Source organism: Cucurbita pepo, chromosome 16 (assembly GCF_057944985.1).
Source record: "Cucurbita pepo subsp. pepo isolate OVF chromosome 16, ASM5794498v1, whole genome shotgun sequence".
Lineage (NCBI taxonomy): Eukaryota > Viridiplantae > Streptophyta > Magnoliopsida > Cucurbitales > Cucurbitaceae > Cucurbita > Cucurbita pepo.
In genome coordinates, this window is record NC_141813.1 from 8201182 (window position 1) to 8225041 (window position 23860).

A 23860-nucleotide genomic window follows, 5' to 3' on the forward strand; every position below is an offset into this window, starting at 1 on the left:
TGTTCGTAACCAGAGTTGGGTCAATTTACCGTTTTTACCCCTAAAGTTACTTCTTGTTCCTAAAGTCCCACTGATCCTCTAATGAACAATTGATTTGTGGTCCAACCACCAAACCGAATCCCTCTTGGGCCAATGAGAGGGTGGGGCCTGTTGTTCAAGACCTAGAGTCAGTACTTAAGGGAACAATCTCTCTACTGTCCCTAAAAGCGGGTAGGAGTGAATTCTATCTTGCACCCTATGTCCCTAGCTATTCACCCAGTCTTACCCTTGAAATGGGAGACTTATTGAGTCGGCGAACTCGGGCCACTCTCACCCATGCAAATCTAAGAATAATTCTGAATAAACAGGAGTTTATAGTTAGCTCAAAATTAAGGTCGAGTTACCTAAGTCATCGAGTGAAAAAATTAGTCTCAACAGTAAACGACATTATAAAGTTAGAGTGATTTTCTTCATGGTCCGATCTTATGCAATACTCATTGCATAAGACGCCCCCACTCCCATGTCTCCACATATACAATTTAGTGATCATATTGTTTATATCATATACAAAAGTGGGCCGCATCCATAGTGTCCCCAGGATAAGGTACTTAGTCTTATCCCTATACTATAGATCATTTTGACTATATACTTGAACTTGATCCACTCTTATGTCTCTACATATAGTTCAAGTAATCATACTTAGCCAGAGTATTCTTAGTCTGTTGGATTTAGATTAATGATCGTAAAATTCACGTTATTCAATAACAATCTTTACTGAATAAACATCAATAATAACATTATTGAAAATAGAATATGTTTTTATTTCCAAACTATGTGTTTCAGGACATAAAACCCAACAAAGGTTGAATAGACTCATAATGGAGATGACGAGATGCATGCTTCATGAGAAGGATCTTCCAAGACGTTTTTGGGGAAAAGCAGCAGACATTGTTGTGTGCTTGGAAAATCGAATTTCATCAAAAACTGTAGAGAACCTGATACCATTTGAAGTTTGGTATGGTTACAAACCTTCTTTAAAGTTCCTTAGAGTATTTGGGTGTCTTTGCTTTACATACATTCCACAGGTCATGCGTGATAAGCTTGACAAAAAGGTAGAATCTGGCATCTTTATTGGGTATAGCCCTATATCCAAAGCTTACAGAGTTTTTCAACCACACACTAGTCGTGTTATTGGGAGGCGAGATGTTCATTTTGTTGGAAATGAGCAATGGAATTGGGAAGAAATGACGAAGGTGAATAAGATTTCTAATGCACCAAACAATTTAATCTTTGGTAGCATGTTTGAAGAGTCTGAAGATGAATGACTAGAAAAGTCTGAAGATGAATGACAAGAAGAGTGTGAAGATGAACGACAAGAAGAGCCTGAAGATGAACGATAAGATGCTTTGGTTGATGATGCACCTGTCAGAGGAGGAGGCTTTCAGTGATCGAGAAAAACAAAACCTGGGCGTTGGTTGATCGACCTATAAACAGAAAGATAATTGGAGTAAGATGGGTGTTCAGGAAAAAGCTTGGAGTTCACCGCATCTAAATAAGGAGGAGTGTTAAAAATCACATGTTTGTTTAGATTGTTGTCAGTTAGTATCTGATTAAATCTCCTTATAGTTAGGAGTTGATTTAGTTTTGATTTGTTTACTGGTTTGCTACCAGATTTTCTGTAGATTTTTAGATATTCTCTGTATATATAGAGCCTTCTTGCTCTTCATAATACAATCTTCTCATCAACCATTCAATCACTCACTCTTTTCACTAACAGTATGGAACAGATTACCTTGATAATCAAGATCAAGAGTAAAGAAAACTCATTTCTAAACTCGTGATTCGAATCACTCCACAAGAGGCTTGATCAATACCATTTACACACCCAAATACGGAATGCTAAATTCTCCTCTCAAAACAATCCTGGAACACATAATAAGCAGGATGGGTGAGTGGTCTAAAGTGCCAGACTTAAGTTTTGGTGCTCATGAAGAGGGTAACTTTTTTCAAAGTTAAAGGCATGGAACTTCCTACCATGGTGGATATCAATTAAACTCATTAGAGTTTTAAAAGTGTCGAAACATGATTTTTTAAAACTACAAATTTTGAGAATATCTCAAATCAGTTCTCTTAAATTTCTACTAAGGCAAAGCACCAACACACTTATAAAGTATGAGAGTTTTAAAAGTGTCAAAACATGCTTTTTTAAAACTACAAATTTTGAGAATATCTCAAATCAGCTCTCTTACATGCCACGTCACAAATGAAAGTTCATTGAAAATTTCTACGAAGGCAAAGCACCAACACACTTATAAGGTATGCTTCATTCCTAAAGCTAGAGAAGGGCTTGAAACTTCAAACTTGCCACGTCACAAATGAAAGTTCATTGAAAATTTCTACGAAGGCAAAGAACCAACACACTTATAAGGTATGCTTCATTCCTAAAGCTAGAGAAGGGCTTGAACCTTCAAACTTGCCACGTCACAAATGAAAGTTCATTGAAAATTTCTACGAAGGCAAAGCACCAACACACTTATAAGGTATGCTTCATTCCTAAAGCTAGAGAAGGGCTTGAACCTTCAAACTTGTAGTTAACAGCCACACGCCCTAACAAACTAAGCTATTCCAGCCAATCATTTGTTGCGATCAAAGACAACCATTAGTTGATATTGTCAGATTTCGTTCGCTACATATTGCTGTCACCCAAATGGTTTTAAACCGCATCTACTAAGGAGAGGTTTTCAGACCCTTGTAAGAAATGTTTCTTCACCTCTCCAATTGATATAGGATCTCACAATCCACCCCTTCCGAGGGCCAAGCGTCCTCACTAGCGCATCGCCTGGTGACTAGCTCTGATATCATTCGTAAAAGTCAAAGCACACTAGTAGCAAATATTGTCCATTTTTTTCCATTAGGTATTGCCATCAGCCTCAAAGTTTTAAAACGCGACTATTAGAGAGAGGTTTTAGCCACTTATTAGGATTGTTTTGTTCCTCTCCCCAACAATTAGTAGATATTATCTATTTTAATCCGTTACGTATCCTAGTCAGCCTCACAGTTTTAAAACGCGTCTACTATGGAGACATTTACACACCCATATACGGAATGCTAAACTCCCCTCCCAAACCAATCTGGGCACACACCATTAGCAGTTAGGATGGTTGAGTGGTCTAAGGCGCCAGACTCAAGTTTTCGTCCTTGTAAGAGGGCGTGGGTTCAAATCCTACTTTTTGACATCTCCATATTATTGTAAGGCTAAACGCGAGCCAAAGTGGATAAAATCTACTACCGATGTGGGTGGGCTTTGGGGGCGGCGGAAACATCATTGTTTATCAACAATGTGCTTTTTAGAAGTGTCAAAACATGATTTTTGAGAATATCAATAAGTTCTTACACACCACGTCACATGCCGATTTTGATTGAAAATATATAATAGAGAGAAGCACCAGCACCTATGTAAGAAATGTTTCTTCACCTCTTTCTCACAAAGCAACCATTGTGTGGGCCAAGCGTCCTCACTGGCGCATCGCCTGGTGACTAGCTCTGATATCATTCGTAAAAGTCCAAGCGCACAACTTGCAGACATTGTCCATTTTTTTCCGTTAGGTATTGCCATCAGCCTCACAGTTTTAAAACGCGCCTATTAGAGAGAGGTTTTCGCCGTTTATTAGGATTGTTTCGTTCCTCTCTCCAACAATTAGTAGATATTATCTATTTTAATCCGTTACGTATCGTCATCGGCCTCACAATTTTAAAACGCATCTACTATGGAGACATTTACACACCATATATGAAATGCTGAACTCCCCTCTCAAACCAATCAAGGCACACACCATTAGTAGTCAGGATGGCCGAGTGGTCTAAGGCGCCAGACTCAAGTTCTGGTCCTCGTAAGAGGGCGTGGGTTCAAATCCCACTTCTGACATCTCATATTATTGTGAGGCAAAACGCGAGACACAGTGGATGATATCATTGTTTACCATGGTAAGAACTTTTGCTAAAAGAATGATGGAACCTGCACCCCCTACACTCTCTCTTAGGCTTGTGCGGCTACCTTCGGGTGTTGAAAAACTCATTGATGGAGCCGAGCTACTACTACTAAAGGAGGTAGACCTTCGGTGTCACCATGAGGGAAGCCAACAAGGGATTTCGGGCAGGGGCGGAATCGAAGCGAAGAAATTCTGAGTTCATGCCATGACGATATATATGGAAGGGCAGTTTTGTTGATGCTTGAGAATGAAGAAGAGAGATCCTCTTTTGAAATGCCTTCCTGTTGAGAATGAAGAAGAGAGATCCTTTTTTGAACAGAAAAATTTGGTCACGTAGATCTTCGATTTTGCTGAAATTCGTTGATAGCTCCGTACGAATTTACAATGGAAACTCTTCTGTTTGTTGTAAGATCACTGAAGTAAGGGTTGGTCATAAATTTGGAGAGTTTGCTTCGACACGGAAATGAAGACTTTCAAGAACAAATATTGGACCGGGATAAAAAGGGTAGAAAGTCAAGGCGCAAATGGCACGAAAAGGAAATCCGATTTCGGTAAGACTTGATCTGAATCGTAGTTTAGATTCAAGTTGGTTCAGTGAGGGCGGCCGCGAAAGTCACTGAATAGGTCAGTCTTTTCCTTTTGTTCTATATTGAAAATCAAAAAAGCGTGGGAGGACATTACACAAATGTCGAGGACGGACACGACTTCTTCTAACGCTAGAAGACCACAGGAAGACACCCGGGACCAGAGCATGTCGTGAAGAAGCACACTGGCCGTGCTTCGACCGTATCTCCGGGGCACAGTTGAATGTAGATATCATGAACGCTAGGTGCAGGATACTAGGCTGAGAAACCCGGGCAACCACTACCCTATGTTCTCATTAAATAATAAGAACTTCCTACTTCCTACCATGGTGGATTTAAAATGACTCGCCAATGCTCTTTAAAAAGTGTCAAAACAAGATTTTTGAGAATATCTGTAAGTTCGAGTTAGTTATCTTAAACACCACGTCACAAACAACCGAAGTTGATTGAAAAGATATATTATTAAAGGGAAGCACCAACACCCCATGCTTCGTTTGACTTCGCTAGAAAGTGGGCTTGAACCTCCAACCTTGTGGTTAACAGCCACATGCTCTAACCAACTAAGCTATTCCAACCAACAATTTGTTAAATACCAAGATCATCATTAGTTGATATTGTCTGCTCTCGTTCGTTACTTATCGCTGTCACCCTCATGGTTTTAAACTGCATCTGCTAAGGAGAAGTTTTCAGACCCTTGTAAGAAATGTTTTTTCACCTCTCCAATCGATGTGGGTTCTCACAAAGCAACCATTCTGTGGGCCAAGCGTCCTCACTGGCGCATCGCCTGGTGACTAGCTCTGATATCATTCGTAAAAGTCCAAGCGCATAACTAGCAGACATTGTCCATTTTTTCCCGTTAGGTATTGCCATCAGCCTCACAGTTTTAAAACGCACCTATTAGAGAGAGGTTTTCTCCACTTATTAGGATTTTTTCGTTCCTCTCTCCAACAATAAGTAGATATTATCTATTTTAATCCGTTACGTATCGTCGTCAGCCTCACAGTTTTAAAACGCGTCTACTATGGAGACATTTACACACCATATATGGAATGCTGAACTCCCCTCTTAAACCAATCAAGGCACACATCATTAGCAGTTAGGATGGCTGAGTGGTCTAAGGTGCTAGACTTAAGTTTTGGTCCTCGTAAGAGGGCGTGGGTTCAAATCCCACTTCTCACATCTCATATTATTGTGAGGAAAAATGCGAGACACAGTGGATAAAATATACTAGTGGAACTTGACTCGTAAGAGGGCTTGGGTTCAAATCCCACTTCTCACATCTCATATTATTGTGAGGAAAAATGCTATTTAAACATGATTTTTGAGAATATATGTGTTCTGTGTAAAAGTTCGAATTAGTTATCTTACACACCATGTCACAAACACTTCTCACATCTCATATTATTGTGAGGAAAAATGCTATTTAAACATGATTTTTGAGAATATCTGTGTTCTGTGTAAAAGTTCGAATTAGTTATCTTACACACCATGTCACAAACAACCAACCATGCGTCCGACTTCCCTAGAAGGAGGGCTTTAATCTCCAACCTTGTGGTTAACAGCCACACGCTCTAACCAACTGAGCTATTCCAGCCAACAATTTGTTGCAGTCCAAGAGCATAATTAGTTGATATTTTCTGCTCTCGTTCGTTACGTATCGCTGTCACCCTCATGGTTTTAAACCGCATCTACTAAGGAGAAGTTTTCAGACCATTGGAAGTAATGTTTCTTCACCTCTCCAATCGATGTGGGTTCTCACAAAGCAACCATTCTGTGGGCCAAGCGTCCTCACTGGCGCATCGCCTGATGACTAGCTCTTATATCATTCGTAAAAGTCCAAGCGCACAACTAGCAAACATTGTCCATTTTTTCCCGTTAGGTATTGCCATCAGCCTCACAGTTTCAAAACGCGCCGATTAGAGAGAGGTTTTCGCCTCTTATTAGGATTGTTTCGTTCCTCTCTCCAATAATTAGTAGATATTATCTATTTTAATCTGTTACGTATCGTCGTCAGCCTCACAGTTTTAAAACGCGTCTACTATAGAGACATTTACACACCATATACGAAATGCTGAACTCCCCTCTCAAACCAATCAAGGCACAGACCATTAGTAGTCAGGATGGCCGAGTGGTCTACGGCTCCAGACTCAAGTTTTGTTCCTCGTAATAGTGGTTGAAACGTATCATTGTTTATCATTAAATAATAAGAACTTCCTACTTCCTACGTTGAAATAATAAGAACTTCCTACAAACGTATTTATTGAATAATAAGAACTTCCTACTTCCCACATTGAAATAATAAGAACTTCCTACTTCCTACGTTGAAATAATAAGAACTTCCTACTTCCTACGTTGGTGGATTTAACTTGACTCGCCAATGACGCTTTTTAAAAAGTGTCAAAACATGATATTTGAGAATATCTGTAAGTTCGAGACAAACAACTGAAGTTGATTGAAAATATATATTAAAGGGAAGCACCAACACCCATGCTTCGTTCGAATGGAGGGCTTGAATAATATAACAATTTATATACTCATGGAACCCTAAACATGCATACTATACATTATAACACTTATAACATACTTGGAATGCATGAAACATGCTTAGCCTATGGTGGGATTTTAAATCTATATGACATACTTTATGCATATACATTTTCTATTTAATTAAAACATACATTCATAATGCATAATTAATTAAACACACTAAAGTTGGTTGGTTTTGGCATTTTAAAGCAAGCAATTAACTAAATTATTACACTAATAATTAAAAATAACTTGAGCCGCTCCCGAGGATCACGAACTGGGCGAACCAACCCTTAAAAACGTTGAATCGGACCCCAACGGCAGAAAAAACACTCGAACCGCCTCTTCCATCTTCTTCAGTTCAACTTGCTATCTCTTCCATTTTCGATCAATTACAACCTAAAATGGACTCTAATGACTCCATAAAAATCACAGACCTTTCTTCATTCATTAAAGCCCATACACATTAGGCTTATTACAATAATTGTATCAAATGGAAGTATAAAAAAAATGCCAAAACCAAAATCATCCACTTTAGCAACCACAAACTTCATTCATAAAATGGTACCCACCATGATCAAATTAATGTAAATAAAGTGCCTAAAACTTGCTCTGATACCAATTGATGGTGTTAATATAACACATGCGGAAGCAATTTGGATCTTAGGCACTTTTAGACATCAATTATAGTAAATAACTAGCATGTTCATAAGTATTGAAACTTAATGAGTTTGAATACTAACTTTTTGTAGTTCAAACTTCTTTTTCCTCACGAACCGGTTTCGAACCACCACTAGTGTCTTCTCTACTATCCTCCGGCCTTAGAACGGGATTGTAGAATCCGGTGAGTGACTAAACTTGGGAGGGATTTTGTATATGTGAATTGAGTGTTTGTGTGAGGTTTTTCTCAAGGTTTTTCACCAAGAAGAAGAAGACCTTCCATGTACCATGATCACTCTATTTAAAGAGTCATGTTTGCATGTTCATGCAAATTTGAGATCACCAAATTTTGACACTTAAAATTCCACTCAAATGTTTGGGATTATGTGGCAAGCATGCATGTTTGAGTTAACCAAATTTTGACACTCAAAATTCCACTCAAACTTGTGGGGTTTATTTGGCAAGCATGCAAGTTTGGTTAAACCAAATTTTGACACCTTAAAATTCCACTAACATGGATTTTTTTCCATTAAATGAAGTCAACATTTTGACTTTCTTCATTTTAATTCAACAATTAATTTGAATAATGAATTTCAAATTAAAGTAACATTAAATGATTAATTAAACTATTTAATTAATATTTAATATTAATTCAAATGCCAATCCCAATCAATTCCGATACATAATTGATTAAGATATTTAAATCTTATTTAAATATCTTAGATTCTCTCCTTTTGTTTAATTATTAAATAAAACAAAAATGCGGTTAAATATATCGTATATATGTAGCGCATATTCCCTAATTTGAATTCGAACACTTCGAACTCACTCGTCACACTGTTCTATGGTTTAGTCTGATATAAGCTAGCAGAGGGACCTAATGGACCTATAGATCATGGGCTCCAACGATCCAAGATTAACCGGCTAAACTCATTCACCTTGTTAACCAACATTCGTTAACTACTAGGACACTCCACTATAGCCTAGTAGTTGCACTCCCCTCACTATATATATATTTCTGTCCATTTGATATAACCATGATTAGTAAGTCGATCCTTCATAGGTTGTTCATAACTAGAGCTGGGTCAATTTACCGTTTTACCCCTAAAGTTACTTCTTGTTCATTATGTCTCACTGATTCTCTAATGAACAATTGGTTTGTGGTCCAACCAGTAAACCGAATCCCTCTCAGGCCAATGAGAGGGTGGGGCCCCTTGTTCAAGACCTGGAGTCAGCGCTTAAGGGAACTATCTTTCTTCTATCCCTAAAAGTGGGTAGGAGTGAATTCCATCTTGCACCCCACGTCCCCAGCCATTCACCCAGTCTTACCCCTGAAATGGGAGGCCTATTGAGTCGGCGAACTAGAGCCACTCTCACCCATGCAAATCTAAGGATAATTCCGAATAAATAGGAGTTCATGGTTAGCTCAGGATTAAAACCGAGTTACCTAGGTTATCCAATGAAAAGAAAATCAGTCCCAACAGTAAACGACATTATAAAGTGAGAGTGGTTTTCTTCATGGTCCGATCTTATGCAATACTCATTGCATAGGATGCCCCCACTCACATGTCTCCACATGTACAATTTAGTGATCACATTGTTTATATCATATACAAAAGTGGGCCGCATCCATAGTGTCCCCGGAATAAGGTACTCAGCCTTATCCTTATACTATAGATCATTTTGACTATATACTTGAACTTGATCCAATCTTATATCTCTACATATAGTTCAAGTAATGATACTATAGCCAGAGTGTTCTTAGTTTATTGGATTTAGATTAATGATCGTACAATCACTTTATTCAATAACAATCTTTACTGAATAAACAACAATAATAACTTTATTGAAAATAGAATATGTTTTTGTTTACAAACTATGAGTTTTAGGACATAAAACCCAACAAACTCCCACTTGGACTAAAACTCTAGTGGGGTTTTATAACGTTGAGTAGAGAGAAATACAATAAACTAGGGCATCACATACTCATGCCATTTCTCCCACTTGCCCTAGATTACATAACTCGTAGTCCTAGACTCACTAGGTGCCCTTCAAACACTTTAGCCATGAGGGGCTTTGTAAATGGATCAGCAATGTTGTGCTCTGAAGCTATCTGTGTGACGATCACATCTCCTCATTGCACAATCTCCCTTATGAGATGATATTTGCGCTCAATATGTTTTCCTCGCTTATGGCTTCTTGGTTATTTTGAATTTGCAACTGCTCCACTGTTATCACAATAAAGAGTGACGGGAAGATGCATATTTAGAACGACTTCCAAATCAGTTAAGAACTTCCTAATTCATACATATTCTTTCGCTGCTTCACAAGCAGCAACATACTCAGCCTCCATGGTGGAATCAGCAATGCAACCTTGCTTTATGCTTCTCCATATTATTGCTCCTCCGTTCAGAGTGAAGACAGATCCTGGTGTCGATTTCCTCGAATCTACATCGGTCTGAAAATCTGAGTCAGTGTAACCTGTAAGGATCAGATCCTTAGCATCGTACATTAGCATATAGTCCCTCGTTCTCCTAAGATACTTGAGGATATTCTTAACGGCAGTCCAATGAGCACGTCCCGGATTGGACTGATATATGCTGACAATTCCCACAGCATAGCATATGTCGGGTCGGGTACATAGTATGGCATACATCAGACTGCCAACCGCTGATGCATAGGGAATGTGTCTCATATCCTCAACTTCTTGAGGTGTCTTAGGACTTTGTTCCTTCGACAAATGAACTCCATGCCTGAAAGGTAATAATCCTTTCTTGGAGTCCTGCATCTTATATCGAATCAACATTTTGTCGATGTACGATGCCTGAGACAATGCTAGTGTTTTGTTCTTGCGATTTCGAACAATTTGGATTCCAAGAACAAACTGAGTCTCTCCCAAATATTTCATTTGGAATTGTGTCGCTAGCCAATGCTTAATGCCAGTCAGAAATCCCACATCATTTCCAATGAGTAGGATATCGTCAACGTACAACACCAGGAAAGCTACTGTAGAGTTGACTATCCTTTTATAAACACAAGGTTCGTCAACATTCTGTTTAAAGCCATAAGATTTGATCGCAGTATCAAACTTTATATTCCAGGATCGAGATGCTTGCTTCAACCCATAAATGGATCTTTTAAGCTTGCAAACCGTTTGCTCGTGATCCTGTTCAATGAACCCCTCTGGTTGAGCCATATAGATACTCTCTTCAAGATTGCCGTTTAGAAAGGCTATCTTAACATCCATTTTCCAAATTTCATAATCATAAAATGTGGCAATAGACAAGAGTATTCTAATCGATTTAAGCATAGCAACAGGAGAGAAGGTTTCTTCATAGTCCACCCCCTCTCTTTGGGTATAACCCTTTGATACTAGTCGAGCTTTAAAGGTCTGTACCTTATCGGTTTGGTCTCGTTTCCTCTTATAGATCCATTTGCCACCAATAGGTTTTACCCCATCTGGTTGATCTACAAGTTCCCAGACTGTATTGAAGTACATTGACTCCATTTCAAGATTCATGGCTTTAATCCACTGATCTCTATCTTCATCATTCATTGCCTGTTTATAGGTCAATGGATCCTCATCGCCATCATCAGGTATGATGACTTGAGTTTCTGCCAAACCCAAGTAACGATTGGGTTGAGTTATAACCCTCCCACTACGTCGAGGCATTCTCAACTCTTGAGAAGGATGTGATTGACCAGAAGTATCAGCTCCATCAACAACTCTTGTTGAAGGACCAGCTTGATCAACAACTCTTGTTGTTTTATCAGTAGCTTCTTTAGAAATCTCACTTAATACTAGTTTGCTATGAGGTTGATGATTTCTTACGTGGTCTTCCTCTAAGAATGTAGCGTTTGTTGATAAAAACACTCTATTTTCTTGAGGGTCATAAAACAAACCACCTTTCGTCTCTTTGGGGTATCCTACGAATAGACATAATTTTGAACGACGTTCTAATTTATTGGGGTCTTGCAACAACACATGTGCTGGACATCCCCTCACAAACCAATCAAGGCACATATCATTAGCAGTCAGGATGGCCGAGTGGTCTAAGGTGCCAGACTCAAGTTTTGGTCCTCACAGTGGATAAATTGTTTATCATTAAATAATAAGAACTTCGCCAATGCATTTTAGAACTTCCTACTTCCTACCATGGTGGATTTAACTTGACTCGCAAATACTTTTTAAAAAGTGTCAAAACATGATTTTTGAGAATATCTTTCAGTTCGAGTTAGTTATCTTACACACCATGTCACAAAAAGCAACCGAATTTGATTGAAACTATTATATTAATGGGGAAGCACCAACACCCATGCTTCGTTCAACTTCGCTAGAAGGAGGGCTTGAACCTCCGACCTTGTGGTTAACAGCCACACGCTCTAACCAACTGAGCTATTCCAGCCAACAATTTGTTACAATCCAAGAGCATAATTAGTTGATATTGTCTGCTCTCGTTCGTTACGTATCGCTGTCACCCTCATGGTTTTAAACCGCATCTACTAAGGAGAAGTTTTCAGACCCTTGTAAGAAATGTTTCTTCACCTCTCCAATCGATGTGGGTTCTCACAAAGCAACCATTCTGTGGGACAAGCGTCCTCACTGGCGCATCGCTTGGTGACTAGCTCTGATATCATTCGTAAAAGTCCAAGCGCACAACTAGTAGACATTTTCCATTTTTTCCCGTTAGGTATTGCCATCAGCCTCACAATTTTAAAAGCGCCTATTAGAGAGTGGTTTTCGCCGCTTATTAGGATTGTTTCGTTCCTCTCTCCAACAATTAGTGGATATTATCTATTTTAATCTGTTACATATCGTCGTCAGTCTCGCAGTTTTAAAACGCGTCTACTATGGAGACATTTACACACCATATACGGAATGCTGAACTCCCCTCTCAAACCAATCAAGCTAAACACCATTAGCAGTCAGGATGGCTGAGTGGTCTAAAGCTTTAGACCTGAGTGGTCTAAGGCTTTAGACCCAAGTTTTGGTCCTCATAAGAGGGCGTGGGTTCAAATCCCACTTCTGACATCTCATATTATTGTGAGGCAAAACGCGAGACACAGTGGATAACTTCGCCAATGCTTTTTAGAACTTTCTACTTCCTACCATGAGTTTTGAGAATATAACTAACACACCACGTCACAAACAACCGAAGTTGATTGAAAATATATATTAAAGGGAAGCACCAACACCCATGCTTCATTCGAATTCGCTAGTAGGAGTGCTTGAACCTCCGACCTTGTGGTTAACAGCCACACGCTGTAACCAACTGAGCTATTCCAGCCAACAATTTGTTACAATCCAAGAGCATAATTAGTTGATATTGTCTGCTCTCGTTCGTTACGTATCGCTGTCACCCTCATGGTTTTAAACCGCATCTACTAAGGAGAAGTTTTCAGACCCTTGTAAGAAATGTTTCTTCACCTCTCCAATCGATGTGGGTTCTCACAAAGCAACCATTCTGTGGGCCAAGCGTCCTCACTGGCGCATCGCTTGGTGACTAGCTCTGATATCATTCGTAAAAGTCCAAGCGCACCACTAGTAGACATTTTCCATTTTTTCCCGTTAGGTATTGCCATCAGCCTCACAGTTTTAAAAGCGCCTATTAGAGAGAGGTTTTCGCCGCTTATTAGGATTGTTTCGTTCCTCTCTCCAACAATTAGTGGATATTATCTATTTTAATCTGTTACATATCGTCGTCAGTCTCGCAGTTTTAAAACGCATCTACTATGGAGACATTTACACACCATATACGGAATGCTGAACTCCCCTCTCAAACCAATCAAGCTACACAGCATTAGCAGTCAGGATGGTCGAGTGGTCTAAGGTGCCAGACTCAAGTTTTGGTCCTCGTAAGAGGGTGTGGGTTCAAATCCCACTTCTGACATCTCATATTATTGTGAGGCAAAACGCGAGACACAGTGTATAGAATCTACTAGTGGTTGAAACGTATCATTGTTATTCATTATTTCATTATAATATAATAAGAACTTCGCACCACACCCATGCTTCATCCAACTTTATTAAAAGGAGGGTTTGAACCTCCGACCTTGTTGTTAACAGCCACACGCTCTAACCAACTGAGCTATTCCAGCCAACAATTTGTTACAGTCCAAGAGCATAATTAGTTGATATTGTCTGCTCTCGTTCGTTACGTATCGCTGTCACTCTCATGGTTTTAAACCGCATCTACTAAGGAGAAGTTTTCAGACTCGACCCTTGTAAGAAATGTTTCTTCACCTCTCCAATCGATGTGGGTTCTCACAAAGCAACCATTCTGTGGGCCAAGCGTCCTCACTGGCGCATCGCTTGGTGACTAGCTCTGATATCATTCGTAAAAGTCCAAGCGCACAACTAGTAGACATTTTCTACTTTTTTCCGTTAGGTATTGCCATCAGCCTCACAGTTTTAAAAGCGCCTATTAGAGAGAGGTTTTCGCCGCTTATTAGGATTGTTTTGTTCCTCTCTCCAACAATTAGTGGATATTATCTATTTTAATCTGTTACATATCGTCGTCAGTCTCGCAGTTTTAAAACGCATCTACTATGGAGACATTTACACACCATATACGGAATGCTGAACTCCCCTCTCAAACCAATCAAGCTACACAGCATTAGCAGTCAGGATGGTGGAGTGGTCTAAGGTGCCAGACTCAAGTTCTGGTCCTCGTAAGAGGGCGTGGGTTCAAATCCCACTTTTGACATCTCATATTATTGTGAGGCAAAACGCGAGACAAAGTGTATAGAATCTACTAGTGGTTGAAACGTATCATTGTTATTCATTATTTCATTATATATAAATAAATAAGAACTTCGCACCACACCCATGCTTCATCCAACTTTGTTAGAAGGAGGGTTTGAACCTCCGACCTTGTTGTTAACAGCCACACACTCTAACCAACTGAGCTATTCTAGCCAACAATTTGTTACAGTCCAAGAGCATAATTAGTTGATATTGTCTGCTCTCGTTCGTTACGTATCGCTGTCACTCTCATGGTTTTAAACCGCATCTACTAAGGAGAAGTTTTCAGACTCGACCCTTGTAAGAAATGTTTCTTCACCTCTCCAATCGATGTGGGTTCTCACAAAGCAACCATTCTGTGGGCCAAGCGTCCTCACTGGCGCATCGCTTGGTGACTAGCTCTGATATCATTCGTAAAAGTCCAAGCGCACAACTAGTAGACATTTTCTACTTTTTTCCGTTAGGTATTGCCATCAGCCTCACAGTTTTAAAAGCGCCTATTAGAGAGAGGTTTTCGCCGCTTATTAGGATTGTTTTGTTCCTCTCTCCAACAATTAGTGGATATTATCTATTTTAATCTGTTACATATCGTCGTCAGTCTCGCAGTTTTAAAACGCATCTACTATGGAGACATTTACACACCATATACGGAATGCTGAACTCCCCTCTCAAACCAATCAAGCTACACAGCATTAGCAGTCAGGATGGTCGAGTGGTCTAAGGTGCCAGACTCAAGTTCTGGTCCTCGTAAGAGGGCGTGGGTTCAAATCCCACTTTTGACATCTCATATTATTGTGAGGCAAAACGCGAGACAAAGTGTATAGAATCTACTAGTGGTTGAAACGTATCATTGTTATTCATTATTTCATTATATATAAATAAATAAGAACTTCGCACCACACCCATGCTTCATCCGACTTTGTTAGAAGGAGGGTTTGAACCTCCGACCTTGTTGTTAACAGCCACACACTCTAACCAACTGAGCTATTCTAGCCAACAATTTGTTACAGTCCAAGAGCATAATTAGTTGATATTGTCTGCTCTCGTACGTTACGTATCGCTGTCACTCTCATGGTTTTAAACCGCATCTACTAAGGAGAAGTTTTCAGACTCGACCCTTGTAAGAAATGTTTCTTCACCTCTCCAATCGATGTGGGTTCTCACAAAGCAACCATTCTGTGGGCCAAGCGTCCTCACTGGCGCATCGCCTGATGACTAGCTCTTATATCATTTGTAAAAGTCCAAGCGCACAACTAGCAGACATTGTCCATTTTTATCCCGTTAGGTATCCTCTCTCCAACAATTAGTAGATATTATCTATTTTAATCTGTTACGTATAGTCGTCAGCGTCACAATTTTAAAACGCGTCTACTATGGAGACATTTACACACCATATACGGAATGCTGAACTCCTCTCTCAAACCAATCAAGGCACACACCATTAGTAGTTAGGATGGTCGAGTGTTCTAAGGCGTTAGACTCAAGTTTTGGTCCTCGTAGGAGGGTGTGGGTTCAAATCCCCCTTTTGACATCTCATATTATCGTGAGGCAAAATGCGAGACACAGTTAAAATCTACTAGTGGTTGAAAAAAGTATCTTTTTTAAAAAGTGTCAAAACATGATTTTTGAGAATATCTGTAATCGAGTTAGTTATCTTACACACCACGTCACAGACAACCGAAGTTGATTGAAAGTATTATATTAAAGGGGAGCACACCAACACCCCATGCTTCGTTCGACTTCGCTAGAAGGAGGGCTTGAACCTCCGACCTTGTGTGGTTAAAAGGCAAACGCTCTAACAAACTAAATTATTTAAGCCAACAATTTGTTACAATCCAAGGCCATCATTAGTTGATATTGTCTTCTCTCGTTCGTTACGTATCGCTATCACCCTCATTGTTTTAAACCGCATCAACTAAGGAGAAGTTTTCAGACCCTTGTAAGAAATGTTTCTTCACCTCTCCAATCGATGTGGGTTCTCACAAAGCAACCATTTTGTGGGCAAAGCGTCCTCACTGGCGCATCGCCTGGTGACTAGCTCTCATATCATTCATAAAGTCCAAGCGCACAACTAGCAGACATTGTCCATTTTTTTCCGTTAGGTATTGCCATCAGCCTCACAGTTTTAAAACGCTCCTATTAGAGAGAGGTTTTCGCCGCTTATTAGGATTGTTTCGTTCCTCTCTCCAACAATTAGTAGATATTATCTATTTTAATCCATTACGTATCGTTATCAGCCTCTCAGTTTTAAAATGCATCTACTATGGAGACATTTACACACCATATACGGAATGCTGAACTCCCCTCTAAAACCAATCCAGGGACACACCATTAGTAGTCAGGATGATTGAGTGGTCTAAGGTGTCAGACTCAATTTTTGGTCCTCATAAGAGGGTGTGGGTTCAATTCCCACTTTTGATATCTCCATATTATTGTGAGGAAAAATGCGAGTCTCATATTATTGTCTCCTCGTAAGAGGGTGGGCATGGGTTTATGTCCCATTTTTTAGAACTATATATATTTGTGAGGCTAATTAGCCAAAGTGGATAAATATCTACTGGATTGGGTCGAAAGTATCATTAGTTTATCAAATGATAAGTATTTCGTAGTCATGGAAAAAGTACCATGGTGGATATCAATTGAACTCACTAAAGATTTTATCAATTGAACTCACATGAGAGCTTGAACCTTTGACCTTGTTGTTGTTCGCTCTAACCAACTAAGCTATTCCAAGCAATCATTGTCACAATTCAAGCCCACCACTAGTTGATATTGTCCGCTTTCATTCGTTACTTATGGCCGTCAGTCTCACGGTTTTAAACCGCATGTACTAGGGAGAGGTTTTCAAACCCTTGTTATAAATGTTTCTTCCCCTCTCCAGTAGATGTCGGATCTCACAATCCACCCCTTCTGAGGGCCTAGCGTCCTCACTGGCACATTGTTTGGTGACTAACTCTAATATCATTTGTAAAAGTCCAAGCTCAATGCTAGTAGACATTGTTCATTTTTGCCCATTAGGTATTTTCATCAGCCTCACAGTTTTGAAACATGTCTATTAGGAAGAGGTTTCCACACCCTTATAAGGATTGTTTCGTTCCTCTCTCGAACAGCTAGCGGATATTGTCTATTTTAGTCTGTTACGTATCGCCGTCAGCCTCACAGTTTTAAAACGCGTCTACTAGAAATAGCGTTAGGGGATTGGGTCGAAAGTATCATTAGTTTATCAAATGATAAGTATTTCGTAGTCATGGAAAAAGTACCATGGTGGATATCAATTGAACTCACTAGAGATTTAAAATTGTCAAAACATGATTTTTAAACATCAAATTTTGAGAATATCTCTTCGAGTTAGTTCTCTTACATGTCACAAACCCAAGTTAATTTAAAATTTATGTTAGAAGGATGCAAAGGAGGAGGGCTTGAACCTTTGACCTTGTTGTTCACTCTAACCAACTAAGTTATTCCAAGCAATCACTTGTCACAATTCAAGCCCACCACTAGTTGATATTGTTCATTTTCATTCGTTATGTATGGCCGTCAGCCTCACGGTTTTAAACCGCATGTACTAGGGATCGGTTTTCAAACCCTTGTAAGAAATGTTTCTTCCCCTCTCCAGTAGACATGGGATCTCACAATCCACCCCTTCTGAGGGCCTAGCGTCCTCACTAGCACATCGTCTGGTGACTAGCTCTAATATCATTTGTAAATGTCCAAGCTCAGTGCTAGTAGACATTGTTCATTTTGGCCCATTAGGTATTTTCATCAGCCTCACAGTTTTGAAACGTGCCTATTAGGAAGAGGTTTCCGCACCCTTATAAGGATTGTTTTGTTCCTCTCTCGAACAGCTAGCGGATATTGTCTATTTTAGTCTGTTTCGTATCGTCGTCAGCCTCACAGTTTTAAAACGCATCTACTAGAGAGACGTTTACACACCCTTATAAGGAATGCTTCATTCCCCTCTCAAACCAATGTGAGATCTCACAATAAGCAGTCAGGATGGCCGAGTGGTCTAAGTCGCTAGACTCAAGTTTTGGTCCTCGTAAGAGGGTGTGGTTTCATATACCACTTCTGACAACTCATATTATTGTGAACTAATTTTTTCAATGCGGATCTACTGGACCGTGTATCTCATATCTAGGGTGAACTAAATTTTAATTCCTCAAAATTAGTCAGCTTGCATGTCACAATAGTGAATAGGTTGGCGCACTACGAGGTTCGATCTAAGTTTTTGAATAGTGCTACTAAGGTGTAGAGGGAATAGGAGGTGGTCGGGCTTTAGTGACATTGTTCACTCTATTAATGGACTTGTAAGCTGTCTTAAATTTTCTTAGGCGTAGTGGAGATTTACATGGTTTTTAGTGTATCTAGGTAGTTTAAATCACATCTCATATTTATACGTTGCTTTTTAAGGCTAATCCAATTTCTGAGAGCACAAAGGTCTACGTAACTAATTATCGCTCACGATCCTAGAATGCTCAGTCTACTAAAAATATAGTGACCTAGGTCATGTGAAACAAGTCTAGCTCTTGTGCCCTACTCTAAACAAGCCTAGCTCTTTCCTATTTTTTTTTTTCATTGACATTGGGAGACAAAATTTTGTGTTGAAGGGAGATGGCTATTTTTAGGTTTTCTAAAAAAAAAATATTTAAAATGGATTTTTGAAACAATCGTAAAGATTAAGAAGGGAAAGAATGTGAGTTAAAAATTTCAATAGTATTTTTTATTTTTGACTATTTTCTTTTATATTCTTCTTGAGTTCTTAAGAATTTGTAAAGCATTTTTTCCTTCTAATCTCATTTCAAAATTCAGCCTTTAAGACACTCAATAAAATCTCACTTAGAAAAATTAGAAAAATTAATTCTGGTTAGGGTTTTAGTCTAACAAAAATGATTTTAGGTTATTTTTATCTTCTAAAATGTACTCCAAAAAATTCTACTCTTAGAGTTAATGATTTTTCTTGATTATTATCTCATTAAATTCATCTGGATGAGCACTATACTTTTGGTGAAGGCATCAACTAAGGATAGAATCTAGCTTGATGATATGTAAAATGGAAATTGAAGGAAAATGACACCTCAACATCCATTTGTGAAAATGGAGGTTGAATAACTAGTGTTGTTGGTTGAATTGAATTGGACCCGTTGGACTATTTTTTATCTATTTTGATTCACTTTGACATCTTTGTTTGTTAAATGCAATTATTATAATTTTTTATTTTAGAAACTAATTGAAAGATTTTGAAAAATTTAAAAGAGAAAAATAGCTTGAATCAAACTTAGATTTTGCGGTAACTATTTGGATTTCTCCATTAAAGTATTGCTTATAGATTAAACACTTTTACGAATTGATATTTAATTTATATCTGTTATATGGTTGAAATGATGAATTTTACGTGTTAAGGCATGTTAAATTGCGAAGGGTTTGTATAAAGTTAATTGAAGTTTATAGTTAAAGTATCCTAGCTATGATTCATGGTTATAGGCTTCGTAACCAAGTTATAATGTAGGTTCTTTTAAGGGTTAGTTAAATAATGTTTAATATGAATGTCTCAAAGGGAAAGAGATCACGTAGTATGGTGTAGCTGATAAAGGCACTAGATCACTTCTCATATGATTATATTGATAGGTTAAATATATGTTATTCGTAAAGGGTAACAGTTAAACTTTAATAGTAAATATTGTTAATGTATAGTAACATATTTGTATCAAAAGAGTTTGTTGAGTTAGGGACGTGCCCTAGGTGCATGTTATATCCAATGCTATCAAGTTGTTATACAAATACACCTTAGCATTTTTAGGACTTTCAAGACTAACATTTCTATATGATTTCTAATGTCCCTTCCTTCTAATGGGTTTTGAATATAAAAAATACTTTTTTTAGTCTAACCTAAATAAATATTATGAACTGAATACAACAAATAAGAGTATCGTTCCTGTCTCAATTTTTTTCACGTTGTTCGAACAAAAATTGAATGTGTATCAATATGTTAATATTTGGTACACAGAGTCGCTATTTGACATACAATCTATCATCTATTTTTTTTATAGATAGAAAATATCTCATCTTATAGAGATAGAATTTATTACCTCCAAGAAGTTCCTTATCTTATCGATCGATCTTCGTAGTCAAGAAGTTCCGTCGAGCTATTCCCCTAAGATTCATGCAAATTGTTACCTCCATCGAGCAGTTCGACGACCTTAAGAACATGTTAGTTGAGAAGGTTTTTGTTCGTCTTAAGGTCCATGAGGAGACAATTTTTTGTTATGAAGACAAAAAGAAGAAGAAACACTTCTTACTCACATATGTGGAGTGGCTCGCACAGATGAAAAGGAATGATGTGGTTGACTCTTCTTTTTCAAGTACGAAGGGATGTGGTAGCCATAACAAGAAAAACAAGGGTCGTCGGCGTGGTCGTAGACATGGATGCAGACGTGGTGGCAGAGGAGGTCGTGACAATAGCTTACAAACCCACGATAATTCCATCCCTTAGAAGGACAATAGTATGATCAAGTGTTACTCTTGTGTTAAATATGGGCACTATGCAGTAGAGTGCCGCAAGAAGAAGCTCGAGAGGAGGGAAACCTCACACTTACTAAGATCAAGAGCCGTACTGATGTTATTCAAGAAGATTCCTAACCTGCTGATGCTCAACGAAGAGAAGGTTATGGTGAACATTCTCACAAAAGGAGAAGATCGAGTGGAGACGGACATGTGGTACCTTGACAATGAAGCAAGCAACCACTTGACCGGAGATTGAACAAAGTTCAAGGAGCTTGATGAGAAGTTATTGGAAATGTGAAGTTTGGCGATGGATCAATTATACTGATCTAAGGCAAAGGATCCATCTTATTCCAGTGCAAGAATGGTGACCAATGTTTACTGATCAATGTGTACTATATCCCAAACTTGAAGAGTAACATTATCTGTCTTGGTCAGCGGACGGAAGAAGGAAGCAGAGTGGAGTTAGCTAGCTCGTCCCTCAAGATGTTCGATAGAAATAGAACCTTGTTGATGTAGGTAAAACGATCGCATAACCGTTTATACAGGATACTATTGGAGACCAACCAACCCACCTCTCTACTGATGAAATTTGCAGACCCAGTTTGGCTATGACATGCAAGACTTAGGCACGTGAACTTTCAGATGCTCAAAATGATGGGAGAGAAGAAGATGGCTACGGGGCTACCTAAGATCATACATCCAAACAAGCTATGTGAATGTTTCCTAGTCTGCAAACAAGCACGACAATTGTTCCCAACTCAAACAAGCTTCTGTATTGAGTGATACTGCAACTGGTTCATGCAGATTTGTGTGGTCTGATCACCCATCATCATTGGGGGTAATAAGTATTTTCTTTTACTTGTCGACGATTATAGTTGTTGGATGTGGTGTACATTCTCAAAGAAAAAGGAAAATCTATGTTCAAGAAATTCAAAAGATTCGTTGAAAATGGGTATGATCAGAAGTTGAAAACCTTTGGCACTAATCGAGATGGCGAGTTCTTATCCCAAAACTTCTCAAATGGAGGAAGGTATCAAACGTCAACTCACTGCTCTGTACACTCTACAACAAGATGGTGTAGTCTACCAAAGAAATCGCATCATAATGAACACTACAAGAAGCTTACTCAAGAGCATGCAAGTCCTAGCGATTTTCTGGGGCAAGGCGATACGACATGCGGTTTATCTTATAAATCGTTTACTGACAGAGGCGCTGGAAGCTTGCATCTCCTACGAAGGATGGTTTGACAAGACACCTCACTTTGAGTACCTAAGATTCTTTGGTTGTACAACATATGTTAAGACTGCAAAACCATATATAACAAGGCTTGATAATAGAAGCCAAAAGATGGTGTACTTTGGCGTAGAGGATGGAACCAAGGCACACAAATTATATGATCCGCAACATTAAGAAATTAATGTAAGTAGGGATGTCGTATTCAAAGAAGAAAAGAAGTGGGATTGGTGCAACGTTGGCGATAACAAGCAGACTGTTATAGAGTTCATTACTCTAGAAGAAGAGGGAGATTGTAGAAATTGAAGACTGTTATAGAGTTCATTACTCTAGAAGAAGAGGGAGATTGTAGAAATTGAACGCAACTCTAATGCCAACTAATGCTGCCTGATACCAATTTGTTAGAATTGAAATCGCCCTGATACCAATTTGATGAAGTAAGCTAAAGTTGCTCAGATACCAACCTCGAAATAAAACGCTCGCTCTGAATCTAACTCGTTTAGATAATTCTCACGAAACTTTAAGAAAGAAGGTGTCGCAGGGGGAGACAGAGACAAGGAGACAGAGAAATTCTCAAGAGGTTATTACACACTAATTCAGACAGTAAATATTTTTCTTCTCTTTCTTGTTGTTATTTCTCTCTGCACTATTACTTTTAACACATGAGGCTTTTTTATAGCATTTCCTGAGGCAAATTTGGCTTTAACTACCCACGATTTTTTTTTTCACCCATTTACTTTCCCTTCGGTAAATTCCTCCCCTATTTGCTCTCCCTCCCTGGGATAATTATGCCCTCGTAATTAAATCGTTTAGACTGAATTAAAAAAAGCAAAAAAACAAAAAAAAAACATTTAAGTTTATCTTCCAACAGAGATGCAACAGACTTAGAAAATGCCCCTAAAGCAACACCAACAAATCCATACATGTCATCATCGATGACATCTGCTGTCTTTTGACTGAGCAGCTCACCGCGGGTGAGAACATGAAGAAAATAACCGAAAGTGCAAGAGAGCAAAAACCTTGGATTTTGTTGTTGCTAAAAACTAGTACATTTGTTCCTTGTTTGATTTCAATATTTAAATAACAAACCTAGACTAAAAATGGCAAAAGTGGCCAAATGAATTTGCAGGCTGGAGTGGCCAATTGAATTTTTGCCACTCGATGGCAAGTTCTTTGCACAGGCTTTATTTAACAATTTTCTTCTAAAACCTATGGTATATCTACCTTATTGATTGAACTCCGATCTTTGAGCGTAGTTCCTCAAATTTCACTCGCATCAGATAGTTGGTGAAGATGTCTCCAAGCTGTTCCTTTGTTCGAATGTCAATCTTGATAAGTCCCCGATCTACACAATCCCAAATGTAATGGAATCTGATCTCTATGTGCTTGCTCCGGTTGTGCAAAACTGGGTTTTTAATCAAGGAGATTGTATCCTTGTTGTCCACGTATAGTGTTGGTGGATTGCCTTCTTTTTCGATCAGCTCCTCCAACAGCCGTGCAAGCCAGACCCCCTATGTGGCCGCCATCGTAGCGGCAATGTACTTTGCTTTGCAAGAAGACAAAGCAACTACCTTCTGTTTAATTGATTGCCAGCAGATCACGCCACCTGAGAGGAAGTAAATCATCCCATGGTTGCTCTTATG

General features: G+C 38.9%; 9 non-coding genes across 9 annotated transcripts; 6 read left to right on the forward strand and 3 right to left on the reverse strand.

The window, feature by feature from the left end:
- Positions 1-3820: 3820 nt before the first annotated feature.
- On the forward strand, positions 3821-3904 carry TRNAL-CAA (transfer RNA leucine (anticodon CAA)). The gene has a single exon. It is a non-coding gene; the product is annotated as a tRNA-Leu (tRNA).
- A 1743-nt stretch (positions 3905-5647) lies between these two features.
- Positions 5648-5731, forward strand: TRNAL-UAA (transfer RNA leucine (anticodon UAA)). The gene has a single exon. It is a non-coding gene; the product is annotated as a tRNA-Leu (tRNA).
- A 6339-nt stretch (positions 5732-12070) lies between these two features.
- TRNAN-GUU (transfer RNA asparagine (anticodon GUU)) lies at positions 12071-12144 on the reverse strand. The gene has a single exon. It is a non-coding gene; the product is annotated as a tRNA-Asn (tRNA).
- A 519-nt stretch (positions 12145-12663) lies between these two features.
- On the forward strand, positions 12664-12770 carry TRNAS-UGA (transfer RNA serine (anticodon UGA)). The gene is made up of 2 exons: positions 12664-12701; positions 12725-12770. It is a non-coding gene; the product is annotated as a tRNA-Ser (tRNA).
- Positions 12771-13545: 775 nt separating this feature from the next.
- TRNAL-CAA (transfer RNA leucine (anticodon CAA)) lies at positions 13546-13629 on the forward strand. The gene has a single exon. It is a non-coding gene; the product is annotated as a tRNA-Leu (tRNA).
- A 732-nt stretch (positions 13630-14361) lies between these two features.
- TRNAL-CAA (transfer RNA leucine (anticodon CAA)) lies at positions 14362-14445 on the forward strand. The gene has a single exon. It is a non-coding gene; the product is annotated as a tRNA-Leu (tRNA).
- A 138-nt stretch (positions 14446-14583) lies between these two features.
- On the reverse strand, positions 14584-14657 carry TRNAN-GUU (transfer RNA asparagine (anticodon GUU)). The gene has a single exon. It is a non-coding gene; the product is annotated as a tRNA-Asn (tRNA).
- A 524-nt stretch (positions 14658-15181) lies between these two features.
- Positions 15182-15265, forward strand: TRNAL-CAA (transfer RNA leucine (anticodon CAA)). Its single transcript has one exon. It is a non-coding gene; the product is annotated as a tRNA-Leu (tRNA).
- Positions 15266-15403: 138 nt separating this feature from the next.
- On the reverse strand, positions 15404-15477 carry TRNAN-GUU (transfer RNA asparagine (anticodon GUU)). Its single transcript has one exon. It is a non-coding gene; the product is annotated as a tRNA-Asn (tRNA).
- Positions 15478-23860: the final 8383 nt, after the last annotated feature.